Below are 17,067 nucleotides of genomic sequence, written 5' to 3'. Positions count from 1 at the left end.
ATGACGGTTCTCAAAGCAGAGGGAAGTGAATGGAGGTTTGATTAACCACAGGCCATAATGGCTATATCAGTTTCTTTTGTAAGTGAAAGATTGTCTTTGCATATTCATAAGGGGGGTGTCTAAGCAGCACCGCTGGAGCTGTCAAGGCCTCTAAGCTGTGTTGGATTAGTAAGTGTATGGGAGGCCTCCCAATGGGTGGCCCTGGGGACATTTTTTCACAATCAAAGAATTCAGATTGTACAGAATTTACTCACTGTAAAAGTTGTTAGGCGTAGAAGGAGGTTATAGAATTTATTTTTCCCATAGATCTTTAAGGACAGGACAGAAACTCACTGAATAGATTGCATTCAATAAAATCCTAAAGCCTTTGAAATTAACTATTACTAGGATGGAAGAGCTAAAGGAAACGTAGAAACTGAGAAGCATGAAAGTCAATCCAATTATCTCAGCAGCTGAGGGTGGGGGTTAGTATATAAATTGAACATTGTGTGGGATTAAGGATACATTTTGTATTTTAGGATAATACACATTTCCCTAATAATATACTACTGTAAAGAGCTTGGCCATTACAGACCTACCCTGTTAAATATATTAGTACCAGACTCATCTGAATTAGGAAAATAAATATGAGGTTTATGTTACAGGTTGAGTATCCCTTATCTGAAATGGTTGGGACCAGAAGTGTTTCAAATTTGAAATCTTTTTCAGATTTTGTAATATTTACATACGTAATGAGATATTTTGGGATGGGACCCAAATCTAAATATGAAAATTCATTTATTTCACATACATCTTATACACATAGCCTAAAGGTAATTTTATACAATATTTTAAATAACTGTGTGCATGAAAAAAAGTTTTGACTGTGACTCATCACCTGAAGTCAGGTGTGGAATTCTCCACTCGTGGCGCCTTGTTGGCACTCAAAAAATTTCAGAATTTGGAATATTTAAGATTTTGGATTCTCAACCTGTATTTATACCAAAGTCAACCAATTGTTAAATAAATTTATACTAAGTCAACCAATTGTTGAGATAAAGTTTTATTTCATTTTATAATTTTTTTCTTTTAGAATTATTTTTAAATGCATTATCTCATTTTACCCTCCAAACAGGTTTAACTAAATGATAAGGATCCAGGATAGATTATTTATATCCTGTTTTAGAATTATTGGCAAAGCTAAGATTAGAATCTGATGCTCTTCCCACTAACTTCACATTGCTTCCTTCCAAACACTTCTAATTTTGGCATTGTCTAATTCTCCAGCTTTGCGAAAGCACTATTATGTCAAAGACTATTGCATTCTAGAGACTTGGCTCCAGAGATGCCATCACAGCTACCTGTCTAAGAGTAAAGCAGAAATGGATTTCAATGCTATAAGTTCTACTCTAGCCTACATTTCACAAAATCTAAGAGCAAGGAACACGTTCACAAACATTTGCAAGAGATAAAACGTGAACGAAAGATTTAGACTCTTACAGCAGCTTTAAAACAATTCCTACTCAGGGTGGAGACTTAACTTAGTGAATACCCATGCTGAGTATTAAAGGTTTTTCAGAGTTGGTTTTGCCTGTGAGCTCCTAAAGACCATTTTCTGATCCTGAAATTCAGCTTACAGGAACCTTTAAACAAATGTATGCTGCATTATTCTCATTATTCAATTATGACAGTCTTTCCCCCAGCATTTTAATTAGCACTCATTTACTGAGAATTAAACTGTCATTTTAGTTGAACTCAAAGAAGTACCCCAGGGACATGCATTCCACAAGATAATAAAAGCACCATATAATTCCGATGCTTCAACAATTTAGACTGAAGCCACGACAGGGCTTCTGTCAGCCATTTTAGATGGAACTTAATCATTGCTGTTTAGGCAGGGGAACACCATCATTCTATATCTGAAAATTTGATACCTAATCATGTTGGATCAGGAAAATCTGCTCTTGGATTCCTACTGATGCTATTAAACAGAAAAGTCAAAAGAAGAGCTCAGCATGCGAGTGTCAGACATTTGGCTTCCAGCCCTGGTTTTCCACATGACCGTGCTGTTTTCTAGGTGGTATGGGCCCTGTTTTGCCACAGGTGCAATGAGTACTGTAATACGTGGTCATCACAGTGAGCTGTGATTGTGGCTTCCACTGCTTTCTAGGCCTGCCCTTACCTCCTTGGGTCAGTTGCTTTTTCTTGTCATCTATAATATATTTCATGTTTGATTATGGCAGGAAACTCTACCAAGACTGTGAGATAGAGAAGGACTGTGAAATTTCTCATTGTTCTTTCTGAAAAAAAATGCCAATTCCTTCCATTTCTGTGGGTTCAAAATAGAACCAATAGTTTTCAGCCCACTTGAGATGTGTGAAACCTTGGTTCATCTTTGCAGGCTTTCATGGTTTCTGTTCTGTCAGCCAAGGGATTGGCCTGTTTTGAAAAGCTGGATGTCCATAGTTGATTAAAACAAGCATAAAATCACAGGACTTCATGATTGTAGAAGAGTCACAACCTGAGCAATCCAATAGTGTCTACTGTCCCACTGTTCCTATTTTATTTTATTTTGAGACAGAGTCTGGCTCTGTCCCCCAGGCTGGAGTGCAGTGGCATGATCTCAGCTCACTGCAAGCTCTGCCTACCAGGTTCAAGCTATCCTCCTGCCTCAGCCTCCCAAGTAGCTGGGATTACAGGCATGTGCCACCAAGCCCAGCCAATTTTTGTATTTTTAGTAGAGATGGGGTTTCACCGTGTTGGCCAGGCTGGTCTCAAACTCCTGACCTTAAATGATCTGTCTGCCTTGGTCTCCCAAAGTGCTGGGATTACAGGAATGAGCCACCATGCCCAGCCACTCTCCTCATTTTAAATAGAGAAGACTGAGAGTCAGAGGAATTAGATGACTTTCCCAAGGGCCAAACAACTAAATTTGTGGGAAATGCAAACTAGAATCCAAGTGCCCTGTTTCTATATGTATATATATTTGATATACCTATAAAATTGTATATTATTAGTAGGAAGAGAAGGCACTCTGGAGTCCAAATGTCTGGATATGAAATCCAGTTTCACCACTTCCTATTGAGCAACTTCAAGAAAATGTCTTAAATTTTATGATTGTATTGCTTTCAAACAGTGTCTAACACAAAGCAAGAGCTCAAAAATATTGTTTGCTGTTATTACTGTACACCAGTTTCCCGTGTGTCCTTACAGCCACAGCAGAGTAGCAAGTAGACATTTGCGTCTGTCTCCCAACCCATATATTCTGCCATGTGGAGTACCAACTCTTTGTGCTTTGTATCTAAACCTCACAAAAACTATACAAGGTAAGCGATATCAATCCATTTGTAAAATGAAGAAAAGGATATAGAGAAATAATTTGTCCAAGGTTTCACAGCCAGCAAATCAGGATTAGAAACCAATTCCTTTTGACTGTGAAGTCTGGATGGCTTCCATATGTGCCATGTTAATATCATTTGTAGTTCCACTTCTAGGCCTTTTAGATGTTGGCTATTCTCATGGAGTTTTATTTTTGATATAAGGAGGGTGGTGTGCATCGTCTCAAAATGTGTTTTGAAAGTACATTCTACTATTGTCTGCTGAGATGGCTTAACCTCTAAACCTTCTCACCTTTTACAATACAGATTAATCTCTTTTTTGCCTCAGATTTCCTGAAAGGCAGTTAGGTGAAGAAGAAAGTTTAGAAGTCCTGTGAGAAGGAAGGGGGGATTTCTAACATAAGCGAGAAGATCTGTAATTTTTTTTTTTTCTTGAGGCTGTATTTGGCTTTAGCAGGAGAAAAGAAAAGCTTCTTTGAAAAATAGACAAGAACAACTTGATGGAGGAAAAAGTAAGAAAATTTATTTTTTTTCCTCTCGCAAAGTTCTCCGGTAGCATTTGCTCTGCTCTGATTGATGGCCTGCCTTATTGATGTTCCCTGCCGAGAAATATGCTGAAGTCCAGATCTCTTACAAGAGTTTCAGTTAAACCCTCGTTTCCTTTTAGTTCAAATGAGTTCTCCTACTCTTGTGTGTGATTTTGAATTTTCTTGGCAAAGCTAAAGGGGGAAAAAATCCATCCTGAACAGATGAGCATCTATTCTGTTCCTATCGATTGGAAAGAAGGAGATTCTGCTGCATGCTTTCCTCAGGATTAAAGAGTTCTAATGTGTATCTTGCAAGTGCGAAGTTGCAGGAAGCAGCAAGAATGGTCTGTCAGAAGCCAACCTGAAGCAGGCATTGGAGAGTAAGTCTCCTAGGCATGGTCAAAACAACAATCAACCCATCAGCCAATAAACATTTACTTGTTCTAGGTGCTAGAGAACAAAAGGAGTGAATGAAGTGGCATCTTTGCCTTTATGTGTTTGCCCCTTAGTAAGGGGAAAAGCAGTAAACACATACAAAAATCAAAGATGAGATAGTAAAGTAATCCTTTTACCACCTATTGTATAATGAGTTGTAGTTCACTAGACGCTTTCCTATGCATTATTTATTTAATCTTCACAGGGCCCCACTGTGGTTTCCTTGGTAGGCACTAGGCTCTGGGGTGGGACCACATTCTCTTTGGCTGTTTCTCTCTTTTTGGGTCCATTCACCTTGGATTGGGTGAATCACCCTTTGCCTTGAATCACCCTTTCTTCCTGTCATGAAGGCGAGTCTCCTCCTGTATCACCTCGGGGTTATCCTCTTGGCTCTGTCTCCACTCTCTCCCCGGGTGAGCTCATCTAACGCAGTGACGTACATGCCATCACTATGACGATGCCCCAACATTCATATCTTCACCCCTGCCCTCTCGTCTGAGCTCCGGATTCATGTACTTAACTGTGTAAGTAATGATAGATGAGGCCTTTAATTAGATGCCGCATAAGAATCCCAGTATTGAGATGTCCAACATGGAACTCTTGATTTTCTCCTGCTCCTAAACTCTTTCTCATTGCACCCAACCTTCATCCTTCCTGGCATTACCCCCAAAGAAAAGGGGCCTCTTCACCCACCTGTGGGCTCAGGCCAGAAACTTGGGAGTTGCCCTTAATTTCTGCCCTTCCTTCATTCCTGTTATTCAGTCTATGAGCAAGTCCTGTTGATTCTACATCTAAAATGCACCTTAAACTGTTTTATTCTCCTGGTCTCCTCTTGCTACCATCCCAACCCAAGTCATCTTATCTACTGCCCATATTATTGCAGTGGCTGCCTCGCTGATCTCCCTGCTGCAACCCCATCCCAACAAGCCATTCATCAGACAGTAGCTAGAGTGATCTTTAAAACACAAAACAAAACCAGTTCATGTCTTTTCCCTGCTTAAACCTTTTAATGACTTCCGATTCTACATAGAAAATATTTAAACTCCTTACTCTGCCTTAAACACCACATGGAATCTGGCTTCTGCCCACCTGTTCAGCTCTCCAACCTCATTCCACATTCCTGTGCCCCTTGTCACTATTACCCAGCCCTCCCTGGCTCTGTGACAGTTTCTACGACACACCATGCTCTTTCCCACCCCAGGAGCTTTGCACCTGTTGTTTTCTTTCCCTGTCTGGCTCTGAGCCTGGCTGCTCCTCATTTTTCATGCTTCAGTTTAAATTTAACCTTCTCAGAGAGGCCACTCCTGCCTCTTATTTCTTCTCTATCACCACATCTGCTTGATTTTCTTCTTAGAGCTTATTTTTGCCTAAAATGACTTAAACCTGGAAGTGGGGGTAGTCCATGTAGTTCAGGCTTGTTTCCCAAATATCTCTTCTCTGGGGTTAGATACTAAGCCATTTACTTGCTTGTTTGTGTCTATAGCTCCCATAATAGCATCTCCTAGAATCCAGTCTTACCTCAGTTTGTAACAAGGCTAATTATGTATCCAAACCGCATAGAGGCAAGCTTTCTGTTAACCAATCAAAATTCTTTGCACCTGGCTGGGCGTGGTAGCTCACGCCTATAATGCCACCACTTTGGGAGGCCACCTGAGGTCAGGAGTTCGAGGTCAGCCTGGCCAAAATAGTGAAAGCCCATTTCTATTAAAAATACAAAAATCAGCCGGGCATGGTGGTGCGCATCTGTAATCCCAGCTACCTGGGAAGCTGAGGAAGGAGAGTTGCTTGAACCCAGGAGACGGAGGCTGCAATGAACCAAGATCACGTCACTGCACTCCAGCCTGGGTGACAGAGCGAGACTCTATCTAAAAAAAGAAAAAAAAATCTTTACACTTTACTTTGGGCCCAGTGACAGTGAGGGTTAGGGGTGGGTGGGTTTCAGGTTAAGTGACAAGTAGCATATCTGCTGACTGCCTATGATGAATGCTTTTTGCCTAAGTAAATTCCAAAGCTATCTATCTGATTTTGGGTTAGCTACTATTTGTGTCTGTCTTCTTTCTCTTTAGTACAATGGAAAAAGAAACTGCTCACCCTCATGTAGACACAATAGAAGGACTACAGAAGTATTTGGGCCTAAAAGGCACACTTGGTACTGCTCGGAACAATTCATTCTGGTTTTATTCCACAGTGATTTTAAACCCATCAGAGGCAGCTTCTCAGGACAAACATTTCGTATTTCTACTTGCTTTCTTTTCTTGCTCACAACATTGTCATCATTGTTAGATGCCCACTTTAGAATAACCTTTACTGGAGAGAAAATGAATAAGACAAAGGAAGAAAGATATGACACCAAAAGAGGCTGGTTGGGTCGGAGTGCAGAAGAGGTCTGTATGAACAATCTCTGCTCCTGCCTGTTTTAATTATCTCCCAGCTTAGTTCAAGGCTAGCTTCCTGTAGTTGTCATGAGCTGTGACTTCAGCTCATGGTATTTGAGTATATTGAAATTTAACACCACCAACATGGTAATGATGCTCAGTACCCCAGACTAATTAAAGCCAGCCAATGGCAGCCATATGAGCCCTAAGTGAAGAAGGCGATACCTGAGAGAGAAAGGAAGAGTGGCAAGAGCAGAATAAGGGAGAGCAAGAAATCTGAACTCTGCACAAGGTACAGAATGTCCACGTTTTGGCCAGGGTCTATTCTCCCATCCTTGTAGCTCTTAGGAGATGCTTCTGCTCTGGTTTTGCTTTTTTATAATGAGGGTACATGATGTGGCTCAGTTGGGAAGTGTCTTAAAAAATAAACACTCAAGAAAACCTCATTCCATAGCAAAGAAAACCAAAGCCTAGAATAGGAGTCCAGTGAAAAACTTAAGATTCACCCAGATCATTTTTCACACAACTGTTTAAAGTGTGATTCTCAGCAATGATTAATGAGTCAATAACTAATCTGAAATGTTGACGATCAATCACCAGTGATTTTTCTCAGGGGACAGGCTTCTGCTGGCTATGCCAAGAAGGTTGCTGCATAAACTCAATGGTAGACACAAAGTTAGGGTTAATGTCATCTCTGTTGATTCTCTCTACCTCCCCCAACCCACAAAGGATCACAACAGAGGGCACCATCCCACCAAGTTCCTTAAGCTGAGACCCCAAAAGTCATCCCAGACCCTCTCATTCTTTTTCTCCTCACATCCAATCCATCAAGGGACTGTCCACTTGCTGCCATAGCAACTGAATTCATCCACTGTCCATCTCTACACCACCTTGGTCCAAGCAGATGCTCTCTCTCCTGGGCTACTAGGCAGAACTCCTGACCAGCTTTCTGCTTCCACTCATGCCTTTCTGCCACCCATCTTCATAGCAGCAGAACATTGTTTTTAATATAAATCTCATCATGACACTCCCCTCCTTCAACCCTACAATTATTCCCATTGCATTTATAAAAAGTCCAAACCCATTGCCCTGGCCTGTAAGTCTTCACATGATTTGGCTCCAACTAATATTTTGGACCTCATCTTGTACCTCTCTCCTCTTTGCTCACAACGCTATAGCCACACCGGCCTTCTTTCTGCCCCCTGAATATGCTAAAGTCATTCCCCCCTTAGGACTTGTGTACCAGCTATACTCTCTAGAATGCTCTTCCCCAGACACCTTCTAGGCCGGCTGACTTCTCATTTGAGACTCAGCCTCACCTGTCATCTTCTCAAAGAGACTTCTTACCTCTGCTCCCTTACACAGACACTGTCACCCACGGTCATCATCACATTACTCTGCTTTATTTTCTTTGTGACAATTACCATCTTCTGAAATTATTTTATTGTTTCTTGTTATTTTTGACTCCATCTTCTTGAATGTAAAGTGCACATGAGCTAACGACTGTCTTCTTACCTATTTTTTATCCTCAATGTCAGGAACAATGCTAGGTGCATAGAAGGGGTTCAATAGATAGTTGGTGAGTGAATAAATGAATGAAAAAATGAAGCTCCCCACCATTTGCATCAACATCATAGCAGCTATCACTTTATATGTGCAGGCACATTACCCCAGTTAATCGTTGCAATAACTAATGATGAAAACATTACCATTGCCAATTTATAGATGAGAAACCAAGGCCCAGAAAGATAAGGAAACTTCCCCAAGGTCCAGGGACTAAAGGGACTGAGGATAAAACCAGTGTGTCAGACCCCAAAGGCTCAGTTTTCCCAATCTCACACTGTGGTTACATTGTATGGATAATACAGCTTATGGGGGGTAATTCATTCATTAATCTTTTGCTAGCTATTTACTCAGTACCAACTCTGTGCTAGGCACTGTCTTACATGTTGTGAATATTGCAGTGAACAAGATAGAATTCTTGCTTACATTCATGTGGTACTCTAATAATTATTTGGCTAATGCTTATAAAAGTTACTCTGATTATATTAGCCTGCTAGAGTTGCCATAACAGAGTACCACAGATGAATGGTATAAACAACAGAAATTAAGTTTTTCACAGTTCTGGGGGCTGGAAGTCCATGATCAAAGTGCTGGCAGGGTTGGATTCCTATGCGACCTCTCTCCTTGGCTTGCAGGCAACCATTATCTTAGTGTGTCCTCACATGCTTGTCTTTCTATCCACACACATCCTTGTTGTCATTTCCCTTCTTATAAGGACACAGTTTTATCAGATTAGGACCATACCATTATGACTTCATTTAAGCTTCATTGCCTTTTTAAAAGGCCCTGTCTGCAAAGATAATCACATTGGGGGTAGGACTTCAACATATGAATTGCTGGAGTTGGGGGGACACCATTCAGTCTGATCGTCTGAAAATATAAATCTTTTATTTAAAGGCATAAAAAAGTTGAATTTCCAAGTGGATTAATATTATCATTGTAAAAGTCCTAGCTAGACTGGATTCATTTATATTAGTATGTGATGCCTATTATTACAAAGTCCAAGACCATATTTTATAAACAGGTGCAAAATCAATTATTCCTGAGAAAGACCTGAAAAAATATTGTTTTAAATAAGAAAGGCACAAGCACATATAGAGTTCACGTAGCATGAGATGGCTAGAGAGGAACAAGTTTATCTTTCTTTTTTGAAAGAAGATCTCTCCATTGCCAAGGCTAGAGTGCCCTGGTGTGGTCATAGCTCACTGTAGCCTCGAACTCCTGGGCTCAGGTGATCGTCCCACTTTAGCCTCTCAAGTAGTTGAAACTACAGGTACGCACCACCATGGCCTAAATTTTTTTGTTTCCAAATTTTGTAAAGACAGAGTCTCGCTATGTTGACTAGGTTGGTATCTAACCTAGTGGTCAACCAAGAGTTCCTAATCTTTGGAACTCCTGGCCTCAAGCAATCCTCCCGCTTTGGCCTCTCAAAGTGCTGGGATTACAAGCTGAGCCACCAGGCCCAGCCCAAAAATGAATGAAAAGATGAAGCTCCCCCTCCATTGCATATACCTTGAATATTGCCAATGCTGTTTTACTGTTCAGCTCTTCATGAGTAAGTGAAAGACTTATGTACATGTCAAATTTTCATATCATGTCTTCTACTGGAAAAAGTGTAGAAAGAAGGTTCTGGATGGATAGTGACTGAAGGTGTGAGGGATGTTCCAGCTGGAGTTAAATGGAAAGTGGAATAAACTTCCACAAAGGATTCTGTAGAGCTGAGTGATGTAACAATTGGCTAAAGCCTCACTGTATTTTTCACCCTTTGCCTGGAATGCCAGCATGGATTATTAACATTGATGGAAGAAGACAATGGCTTAATTAATTTTAAATAGTTCATTAAAAAGAATATCTTTATATTTGGGCTTGAAGAAAGTATTCTTTGGCCATTTTCCAGTATTAAAACTTTTCTTAATTTTTATTTTCTTTAGCATTTAAACTGAATAAAACTATAAAAGCGCTAAAGGTCAGGGAGATCATGTTACTTCTTTTGGTTTGTGCACAACATTTAGCATAGAGGCCTGAACAGGGTTATGCTCAACAAATGTCAGGTTTTTCGAAAGATTTTGGAAAGCCTAGTTAATATGACAACAATTTGAAAAAATGTGCATTTATTAGAGAAGCAGTATAAGCAGTGGAAACAAAATGGGTAGAAATCGAGCTGGCTTCTGGTCCATATGCTGCCCCTCACTAGCTGTGAGACTTAAGTACAAGCAGCCCTTCCACCCCCATCAAAAAGAAAGCTCCAGGTCTCTATTTCCTCATATGTAAAATGAGATACTAGGGCTGGCTCCAAATTCTCTCTGTCTTATGGTGATGGGTGATGATTGCCCATTGGATATCAAATAGGGTTGCCAGATTCTTCAAATAAAAATAAAGATGTCCTGTATTTTATGTCAACCCCAATATAAGAGGTTGCACTGAGAGGCTCCTGGGGGACACAGAGTCATCATGAATTATCTGAAGTGTGCATAATTTACTTATATTTAATAGAGACTTGATTGCTTATGTTAATTTTGGGAACTTGCAGCATTTCTGATCAGTTTTAGATTGGTGGAAAATGCTCTCTTTCTAACTGATATAGCCTGGGACACAGAACTTGGAGGAAATGAGGTGACTAAGCAGAACGGAAACAACTGCAACCAGATGGTTCCCTGGCCCTGCGATGGTTCCCTACTAGGGAAGGAACCTGCTGGTCACACTCCCTTCACAAGTTTCTGCTGGAGTTGACAAGGCAGCTAAATTTTTGCTATGCCCCTCCCTTTCATACTCAACCTTATGTTATCATTCTGGAAGAATTTATCTACATTAACAACAATGTGCTTTTGTTCGTTTGTTTTTGAGATGGAGTCTCGCTCTGTTGCCCAGGCTGGAGTGCAATGGAACCATCTTGGCTCACTGCAACCTCTGCCTCCTGGGTTCAAGTGATTCTCCTGCCTCAGCCTCCCGGGTAGCTGGGATTACAGGTGTGTGCCACCATGCCCGGCTAATGTTTTTTGTATTTTTAGTACAGATGGTGTTTCACCGTGTGAGCCAGGATGGTCTCGATCTCCTGACCTCGTGATCCACCCGCCTCGGCCTCCCAAAATGCTGGGATTACAGGCGTGAGCCACCGCGCCTGGCCAACAATGTGCTTTTATTGAAGAAAATACATCCATCAGGTTCTCCTGGATCTTAACCAAACTCAACCCCAGCCAGGCCACATTCTCACAGAACCGAGGAGAGGGAAGTCGGTGCTCAGGTGTTCCTGGGTCAGGGAAAACCATCACTTTGAAAATCTTGAGAAATATTCCATGCGACAAGAAATCTTTATAGAAACCAGCAATTTATTTGTTCCCTGTACCAGGACAGTGCTGCCCTTCCAGCATTTTTCAGAACTGACTTCTCATGGTTCAGGTCAGACATGCTAAGTAAATTAGCAGGCTAAATTGTCCAACACCATAGCAAAGAAAATGTGAGAAGAGCATAGCAAAATGAGGCTTATGGGTTCTGGGTTTTGGGGTCATAAATACAGGTTAGGAGCTTCATACCAATTGCTTCTATCCCTTGACACATTTCCATTTTAAGGTTAAGTAGGTTTAATTACACTGCTCCTTTTCCCATCCTTGCTTCTTTTTGACATTACATAAGATATTTTAGGAACAGAGAAAGGTTAATGGGGCTATGATGGGGCCTAGAATTAACTTTCTTAATTAAGCCTCCAGAAGACATCTTTTCATTTCTTTTAATGACCTGTCTTGGTTAAAAAGGACCCAAAGCTCCTGCAGTTCCTTGTGGGTCCTGCTTGTGTAAGACCTGCACATTGCATCACATAAGAGCTTTGTCTTGGATGATGTCTTCGATTCAGGCAACCGCTGTCACCAACATTGGGGCAGAAGTTGACAGGAAATGGGAGGAAAATCTGACCAATGTTGTGACTTCTGAAAATTCACCTTCGTGGGCTTGGAAACTTCTAGTCCAGAGATCAGCTTATTTTTATAGAGTAGATAGTAGAACATGTTCTTCTGCAAATTATGTTTATCAAATATTTGCAAATTATATATTACCATTTCAATGTACCAGATAGTCAATGAACTACAATCAAAAATCCTGCCAGGAATCTTCTCTCCAACCCATCTTCATTCTCCTAATTTCTACCTAATCTCTTATTAGCTAGGAATTTTTAATACATGTTTCTCTAAGGTAGGGGTCAGCTAAACATTCACTTCTCCCCTCTGTTTTCAAATTAAGTATCTCTGAGGGGCAGTCATCATTTATGAGGTTTTGAAGAACCCATTTCAACATGATCAGAATTCTTTGGTATTTAAGGACACTCCCTTGTTCCTAATTATTTTGGTTTAGTTTATTAGTATCTCATTTACATTTCCTGATATTATTGGAGCAGAATATATATGCTATTAATGTTCTTGCTCTTCCAAGATGGTAATTCTTTCATACTCAACCTTATATTATCATTCTGGAAGAATTTATTTACATTAACAACAATGTGCAGTATACGTATTCTAGCCATATATATAATATATATATATATATATATATAGCTCTATATATAGCTCTCTATATATCCATACATAAATATATATATAGATAGATACCCAGGTCACACTTGGGAAATTCTGATTTAAAGGGATGCAGTAGGATAATGAAATCTAATCTATGTTTCTCAAAGTTCTCCAGAGGACTCTAAAATTACCATATGTGTGTCTGGAAGTGCAATCTGCTTTAGAACTCCAAGCACAGCACAATCGATGGTTTCAGTTCCCACTTCAAGTTGTCTGTTCTACCTGATCCCAGAAGTGACTGCAAAGGGGAATCGTTGCTAAAACAGCTTTTTCTGACATTGACCTCAACACTGAGAATGAAATAGAGAGCTGTTATTATCTGAACTATGCAAATGTGAGAGTAAGTGAGTGTGAAGTTCATCGAAAAGGCTCGTTAGGGACAAATAAAATCCTGAGTCTGGTGTTTCCATGGATTCTCTCTCCCAGGTAATGGAGCAGTGACGGTTTGTTTCTTGTTCTGTTTAGATACTTCAGTTTGTTAATGGACGCCCTGTGTTTTATTATAAGGAGAGTTTATGGAGTCTGCATGTCTAAGAGAATACTACAAAATGACACATTCTTTCAAATAGTGCCTTGTCTTTCCTCAACCTTAATTCAGATATTATAGACCGTGGATGCCTGTCACCACTAGGCCTTTTACTCATATTACATACCCTGAGTTTAATTCTTCTATCAGCATTAATTAAGCACCCATATTAATAGAGTAGAGAATAAATGAGCTTTAGTCTATCTTTTCCTTTCCTATTCAGGACAGGGCTGGGATGAGCAGGTAGATCTGTAATAGTTGGTGGCAGGGGACAGGAGGTGGCAGGGGAAAGGGGGAAGGGGACATGGGTGTGCAGGTCTAGCCGCAAGTGTTCAAGGCATAATATCGAAAGGGTAAGACAGTCCACAGCAGTCAGCATCATGGAGTCTGCAGTAATTAGGCACAACGTAATGAGGAAAAACCAAAAAGTAGACAATTTACAAAGCTTTTGTGTGCCTTTGTCTTCCTCATCTGTAAAATGTGTATAGTTCAGTACCTAGTAAGGCAATATATTGTGGTGATTAAACTTGTAAATACGTGTACAGCACCCAGAATGGTACCTGGCAAATAGTAAGGTTGCATTAATGTGAAATCACATCATTATTATTACTGCTTTCATCAACAGAAACTGGAGTATAAGGTAGGTTCTGGGCCTCAAGAACAGGGAAGGGGAATATGAGGTGGGAGGTAGGGTGCAAGTGTAGCTTGACCTCTGAGAAAGAATGTTGGGCTGGGGCTCTTGAATTCTTTCCTGATCAAGGCCCCAATCATTTGTGGAGACCCTCTGAACTAAGCTTGAATCAGAGGATTCAGTGAACGTCACTGTGGGGATATGGAGGAGCAGAGGCCAAGACCCAATTTTTAGATCTGTTCTCTCCACCTAATCTGGCCCCTTGTCTTTTTCCCCTCTTGACAACAACATCAGGCTCCAAGAGAAAGAGTTCTAGGACCATCTGGCAGAGTGGCTGGTGTTCACTTTAACAGTCCAAGTCACTGGAAGGTAGGGCACAACATGGTTGTGCCTTAGGCTATAATTCTGCTCTTCACTAGATGTCACAGGTGATCTGGTGTTTGATAACAGGATTTGAGATAGGATTGTTTTCCTTTATGGTAGTGGCAGAGCTCATGTAGGTAATTTTTACTGTTAACGTCAGTCCAATTCCTTAATATCCATTATTGGAGAAATTCAAAGATTCATCCTTTGAAAATAGTTCCTAGATCTGTGGAGGCTGCATAGTTTTCACAGTTCCCAGGGACAATGGGATAGCTATTTTGCACAATGACTATATTCATTTAGTTATTTAATTCATCAATATTTATTGAGAGTTAACATACTATATGTTAGCAATGGTACTTGATACTCAAGATACAAAAAAAAAAAAAAAGATATGACATGGTTCCCGGCCCTAAGTTCTTCTAGACTAGTGCAACAATAGACACATTTACCAACACTTCAGTTCAGTGAAAGCACTGCTTATAGAGCAAGTATGAAGTGCTATCAGGCTCTGAGGATGGTCAACTCTACCTTAGTGGTAGAGAGTCATGGTCAAGAAGAGCGTCACATAAAAAGCATGACATGATCTTAGAAGAAGAGGTTTATCTGGAAGAGAGAGAAAAAGGAGAAATACCAGCAGAGAGGCTGCCTGGGCAAAGGGGAAGGCATGAAGTGTATGTTGGGAGGTTGGAATAAAAGTAGGAAAGTAGAAGAAATGGGATTGGGCAGGTAGAAAAAACCAACATGACCAAAGACCTTGCATAACATACTTGTAGGTGTTGACTTTATCAGATACCATTGGTGGACTTCAATATGATCAGAGCTGCCTTTGAGAATATTCTGACAACAGATTGGAAGACACACTAGATGAGAGGAGAACATGACATAGGGAGGCCTGTCATGCGGTTGAAAGACTATTTTAATATCCACTTTATAGGTGAAAGGATGTGATCTAAAGTACAGCAGTGGGAACAAAAGGGAGTACTCAGTTTAGAAAACAATTTAGGAGGTAAAATCAAAAGGCCTTGGTGGCCAACTGAATGTCTAGAAATGAAGGAGAGACTCCTTTTTTTTTTTTTTTTCGAAACAGAGTCTCACTCTGTCACCCAGGCTGGAGTGCAGTGGTGCCATCTCAGCTTACTACAACCTCCACCTCCTGGGTTCAAGTGATTCTTGTGCCTCAAGCCTCCCAAGTGTCTGGGACTACAGGCATGCACCACTACACCTGGCCAATTTTTGTATTTTTAGTAGATGTTGGCCAGACTGGTCTAGAACTCTTGACCTCATGTGATACATCTGCCTCAGCCTTCCAAAGTGCTGGGATTCCAGGCATGAGTCACTGTGCCCAGCCAAAATGACTCTTAATTTAAAGCCAACATATATACTAGCAGCTATAACAATCCACGATGTGTAACCTCCTTCAAGTCCTCATTGGTGATTCAAAAAAATTATTCTCTATATTAGTTCATTTTCATGCTGCTATAAAGAACTGCCTGTGACTAAGTAATTTATAAGGAAAAGAGGTTTAATTGATTCACAGTTCCACATGGCTGGGGAGGCCTCAGGAAACTTACAATCATGGCACCAGGCACTTCTTCACAGGGCAGCAGGAGAGAGAATGAGTGCTGGGTGAAGGGGGAGGCCCCTTATAAAACCATCAGATCTCATGAGAACTCACTCACTATCATGAGAACAGCATGGGTGGAAAAGACCTCCATGATTCAATTACCTCCCACTGGGTCCCTCCCATGTCACATGGGGATTATGGGATTACAATTCAAGATGAGATTTGAGTGGTGGTACAACATCAAACATTATCATTCTCCAACAGCTCTTAAAGGAAAAGATGAAAGTGATAAACCTGCTGGGGCAAAAAGAGAATTCACTTTAAGGAAGCTTTGGATTTGTTTTTCTTCTCTATTTAACTGTCCAAAACCAACGTGGTCCATTAACTGAAATTTTATAGATGGAGCTCATGGTGAAGCCAGAGGATCATGGTCTTTATCTCTAGATCAGTGCTTCTCAAATTTAATGTGCTTACAGATCAACTGGGCATCTTGTTAAAATGCAGATTCTGATTGAGTGAGTCTGATTCTATGAAGCTTGGGAGTCTACCTATCTAACCAATTCCCAGGTTCTGCTAATGCACTTGACCACAATTTGAATGGCGAGGCTCTAGCTTGTTTCACAAAGTGGGAAATACAACTTGTTAGTCAAACAAAATAACTGCAACCAGATTTCAGCAACAGAGGAAAACAGCACATCTCTCAGATTATGCTGCTAATGTTGCTGTGGATCTTTCAATCTTGTGTCACATATTGTCTGAGTGTGGCCACACAAAATGGTGTCTGTCCCAAGAAGAGAGCCAGTAAAATTATGTACACTCTCAGCAAATAAGATTATTTTGGTGACCTGAAAAGAGTCCCAAAGAGTTTTCTCACCATGCTGGCCCTGGCATATCCCACTGAGTAATCAAGACCTGATTCAAATCTGAAAGTAACTCCAGCCTACTGGCCCTCAAAAAGTCCTACTTAGTCAAAATGGGGTAGAATACATTTTGTTGAACTTGCTATGGGGTTAAGAAATATTTGAGGGTAAGAATTACAAGAAGCTGTCTGTGAAAAGCAATTTGGGGATTTCTCAAAGAACTTAAAATAGAACTTTATTCAACCCAACAATCCCATTATTATATATATTCTCACAGGAATATAAATTGTTCTACCATAAGGCCACATGCACATGTGTGCTCATTGTAGCACTATTCGCAA

Source organism: Gorilla gorilla, chromosome 9 (assembly GCF_029281585.2).
Source record: "Gorilla gorilla gorilla isolate KB3781 chromosome 9, NHGRI_mGorGor1-v2.1_pri, whole genome shotgun sequence".
In the NCBI taxonomy this organism is placed as follows: Eukaryota; Metazoa; Chordata; class Mammalia; order Primates; family Hominidae; genus Gorilla; species Gorilla gorilla.
Note: the sequence above shows the minus strand (reverse complement) of the source record.